Here is a 5,207-nt window from a genome sequence, read left to right as displayed (position 1 = left end):
AATGAGGAACAAGTCCGGCCGCTCACTGGTTCCTGAGGATTTTAGGTACAATTTTTTCAGAACTAGACAAAAATTATTAGCAGAGCGAGGTTTCGATCCTCGGACCTCTGGGTTATGGGCCCAGCACGCTTCCACTGCGCCACTCTGCTGTGATGAACTTCAATACTTAAGTCGGTTTAAGTACCTGTGAAATAGATGATGCAATCGCAGTACCGACCATGAAAGAAATTATTAGGTTCACGTGCTTGATGAGTACACGCCTAGAAAGCTAACTGCTTGTCCAACGTGACACATGAAACTAGGTTATTTATTAAATAATTGTTGTAATAAATAAAATAAAAATGGGTAAATAAGGGATTTTGTAATAAATGAGGCGGGCTAGTACTTTTTATTAATAATAATAAATAGGGACAATATTGTCAAATTTCTACCCGTAGTTAAACAAGAAGTGTAAATTAAATCCTATCACTGATGGACGCATTTATTTTTTAACATCTAGAACAAAACATCCAGTCCTCCCCTCTTGAAAAACGCCGTGGGCCTAACCATCCAAGCATCCAACCAAGTGACTGACCATGGGTTTGCAATAAATCACTGAAGGTCAAAAGTGTTGTTCCCCCTGCTCAGGAAAAGTGGACTTCCGAATTTAGGTCTCACTGGTTATTTGGACCACTCTGGACACTCTGGACCAAACTCTCTATCAAGCCTATGCACGCCAAAGATCAACAACAAAAATTAATTAAGATACCACATAATTCTGCCACCCGATAACCTCAACCGCGTGCAAAATCACGGACCACGGAGACAGCAGCAAATTAATTTTAACGAACGGGTCTCAAGGGCCGGGGGAACCAGGAGTTCGCATTGGTCAGAAGTACACGACGACTATGGCGTGTCAAACGTTGCATTATTCGATAATGTACAATATATGTGCGATGTTTCTCATATATATGCGATAATTGTCACATATGTGCGATATTCATTTGATGTATGCAATAAATGTAATATATATGCAATAAATGTAATATATATGCAATAAATATAATATATATGCAATAAATTGTAATATATGTGCGATAAATTGTAATATATGTGCGATAAATTGTAATATATGTGCGATAAATTGTAATATATGTGCGATAAATTGTAATATATGTGCGATAAATTGTAATATATGTGCGATAAATTGTAATATATGTGCGATAAATTGTAATATATGTGCGATAAATTGTAATATGTGTGCGATAAATTGTAATATATGTGCGATAAATTGTAATATATGTGCGATAAATTGTAATATATGTGCAATAATTTGCAATATATGTGCGATAATTTGCAATAGAGATGCGATAAGTTTTAATATATGTTTGATAATTTTGTAGTATATTATATGCGATCATTTGTATGCGATGTTTTGTGACGGTATACATATGCGATAATTTAATATACATGTGCGATGTTCATTCTTATATATGTGCGAAAACGGAATTGTGGGTTATAGTATGGCTTCCTGTCCACTTGATCCCCGTATCCGTAATGTTTTAGATCGGGCCAGACTATACTCTGGACGGTATAGTATGGTTCCTATGGTTCAATGAGATTGGCGTAGGGTTTATAGTGATGGTCAGGGTACGAGACTCGAGCAGCGTATTTCCGAAACAGCCAGCCAGCCGCGTATTCGGATAATAGAACACATACAGTACAGGGAGGTGACAAAATGTTGCATTTTGCTCAAATCTGAAGGTGAAGATCTGTTTTACTCGAACGAATTCTGCAATATTAGCATAATTTAGAATTTTTAATTGATAATATGTCAATTTCATAGCTTCACATGATTAAAAAATAATTTTTAAAAAGTGAAAAACATTAACAAAACGTCAAAAAATGACCCGCAAACGAAAAGGCAAACATTTTTATTTTGTATTTTTTGCATTTTTTAATATGTCAAAAAAACATCACTGTGAAATACAAAACCATAACTTGAAAAGAATTTATACCCTTCGTTAAAACAAAACATTTAATTTGTAATCCAGAACTTTCAAGACTAATATAGTGGGCGTATCAAATTTTGGAGCTGGGTAAATTTGGTTCACTATCTAGTGGTTAATTAACCACAGTTATTCTGACGCCATTGTCAATGTACATTCCGCCCAATTACATAGACGGTGCACTTAAACACAATTTGAAAAGAATTTGAACCCTTCGTTAAGACAAAAAGTTGCTTTCTTGTTCCAGAACCTTGAAGGAAGATAGACTGGACGTATCAAATTTTGAGCTGGCTAAATTGGTCAACTATTATTGATTCTGCAATAAAAAGAAAATGTTTAAAGAAAATGTTTAAAGAAATTGTTTGTCTTATCGAAGGGTGTCACCACTTTTTGCTCGCGGCTGACATAACTATAAATGTGATGACTAAGATTCAAACAATTTGAAAAATGATTTTGCAAACAAGACACAGTTGAATTTTTATAGCACAAGAACTTTTAAATTTTATTGACAACAATTAAAAATAATCAATCATGAGTGTTTCAGATATAGCTCGGTAATTTACTAACTTTAACTGTTCTACGATTTAAAGTCACCTGGAAATAGAAGTGTTTTTCTTTCAAACATAAGAGTATATGCTTACGAACAATAAAACAATTTATTTAGTAATTGATAAGACAAACATTTTCTTTTTATTGCAGAATCAATAATAGTTGACCAATTTAGCCAGCTCAAAATTTGATACGTCCAGTCTATCTTCCTTCAAGATTCTGGAACAAGAAAGCAACTTTTTGTCTTAACGAAGGGTTCAAATTCTTTTCAAATTGTGTTTAAGTGCACCGTCTATGTAATTGGGCGGAATGTACATTGACAATGGCGTCAGAATAACTGTGGTTAATTAACCACTAGATAGTGAACCAAATTTACCCAGCTCCAAAATTTGATACGCCCACTATATTAGTCTTGAAAGTTCTGGATTACAAATTAAATGTTTTGTTTTAACGAAGGGTATAAATTCTTTTCAAGTTATGGTTTTGTATTTCACAGTGATGTTTTTTTGACATATTAAAAAATGCAAAAAATACAAAATAAAAATGTTTGCCTTTTCGTTTGCGGGTCATTTTTTGACGTTTTGTTAATGTTTTTCACTTTTTAAAAATTATTTTTTTAATCATGTGAAGCTATGAAATTGACATATTATCAATTAAAAATTCTAAATTATGCTAATATTGCAGAATTCGTTCGAGTAAAACAGATCTTCACCTTCAGATTTGAGCAAAATGCAACATTTTGTCACCTCCCTGTACTGTATGTGTTCTATTATCCGAATACGCGGCTGGCTGGCTATTTCGGAAATACGCTGCTCGAGTCTCGTACCCTGACCATCACTATAAACCCTACGACAATCTCATTGAACCATAGGAACCATACTATACCGTCCAGAGTATAGTCTGGCCCGATCTAAAACATTACGGATACGGGGATCAAGTGGACAGGAAGCGTACTATATCCCACAATTCCGTTTTCGCACATATAAGAACGAACATCGCACATGTATATTAAATTATCGCATATGTATACCGTCACAAAACATCGCATACAAATGATCGCATATAATATACTACAAAATTATCAAACATATATTAAAACTTATCGCATCTCTATTGCAAATTATCGCACATATATTGCAAATTATTGCACAGTTATTACAATTTATCGCACATATATTACAATTTATCGCACATATATTACAATTTATCGCACACATATTACAATTTATCGCACATATATTACAATTTATCGCACATATATTACAATTTATCGCACATATATTACAATTTATTGCATATATATTACATTTATTGCATATGTATTACATTTGTTGCATATATATTACATTTATTGCATATATATTACATTTATTGCATACATCAAATGAATATCGCACATATGTGACAATTATCGCATATATATGAGAAACATCGCACATATATTGTACATTATCGAATAATGCAACGTTTGACACGCCATAGACGACACAGCGCAGTTATAGTCGTCAGGCATAAAAATAGGTTTGATTATTTTTTTAACGGTCTCCTTATATAGCGCCCCCATCGGAGGATAAGGTCAGCCTAGACTGGTCCCCTCATTTAGCTGGTATCCGCAATGATAAGAACATTCCCTGCTAGTCTGCACTACCAACGGTTTAATTGATGCAATGATTTCATTGGATAACGTGCGTGACGTAAGCTTTCCATACTGTGGTGTGATTGGTCCGAGGTGACGTAGTTTGGTAGTAACTTATTACACATTTTTTTCGGTCGTCTGCTCTCTCCTCTGCGGCGGCGGCATGCATGTGATGCATGCAGAGTGTGCATTACTTGACAATGTAATGTTGTTTTATCGACTACTTTCTGTGTGTATAAAAATTATTGTGAGAACCGAAGCTTACATCATGTAATACATCGTATAATACGTGTGGTGAAGCTCATTGAGCTGGTCGCCCTTATTTTCTTGCCGGAAAAAAAATAATAAATAAGCATTTCTGATTGTGTTTGTCTACTAACGACGAACTTACCGACAAGTAGAACTCCAGAGCCAAAGGTTACATACACGCACAGAATAATCTTCAACACAGCAGTAAATTTGAAGCCCACCTCTTCCCCTAATTCCTAAACAGGGTAACATTATCCACACCCACACTTATCAGCAACTGTTTCTTTCTATCGGTCAACCATAATATTCCGTATTGGTCAGAGTGTCGTCCCAGTTTAATTAACGGTCTCCTTATATAGCGCCCTCCTCCTAAGACTCCGGCTAATAACGTTAACGGTCTCCTGATATAGCGCCCAATGCTTTCATTGATGCAATTTAATTGGCTAACGTGCGTGACGTAAGCTTTCCATACTGTGTTGTGATTGGTCCTAGGTGGTGACGTAGTTTGCTCGCAACTTACACACTTTTGTTCGGTCGTCTGCTCACTGCGGCGCGCGGCGGCACGCATGTGATGTCGTGTTGTATTATTACTTGACAATGTTTTTGTTTCATGGGGACATGGACTACCATTCTGTGTAGGCCTACAAGGTGTGAACCGTTGCTTTTTATCATGTATCTACATAATTAATGACGGGTGGTGAACGCGCAAGAAGCTTGCCGCCCTAATTTTTTTCCTGGCCGTAAATATTTAAGCATACTGACTACGAACTTACCGACAAGTTGAC

The 5,207-nt window shown here is 35.5% G+C and overlaps 1 non-coding gene across 1 annotated transcript; it reads right to left on the bottom strand.

Moving 5' to 3' along the window:
- Positions 1-77: 77 nt before the first annotated feature.
- Positions 78-149, bottom strand: Trnam-cau (transfer RNA methionine (anticodon CAU)). Its single transcript has one exon. It is a non-coding gene; the product is annotated as a tRNA-Met (tRNA).
- Between the last annotated feature and the right edge of the window lie 5,058 nt (positions 150-5,207).

This window comes from Asterias amurensis, chromosome 4 (assembly GCF_032118995.1).
Source record: "Asterias amurensis chromosome 4, ASM3211899v1".
In the NCBI taxonomy this organism is placed as follows: domain Eukaryota; kingdom Metazoa; phylum Echinodermata; class Asteroidea; order Forcipulatida; family Asteriidae; genus Asterias; species Asterias amurensis.
The sequence above is the reverse complement of the archived record's forward strand: the minus strand, read 5'-3'. Positions and strand labels throughout refer to the sequence as shown.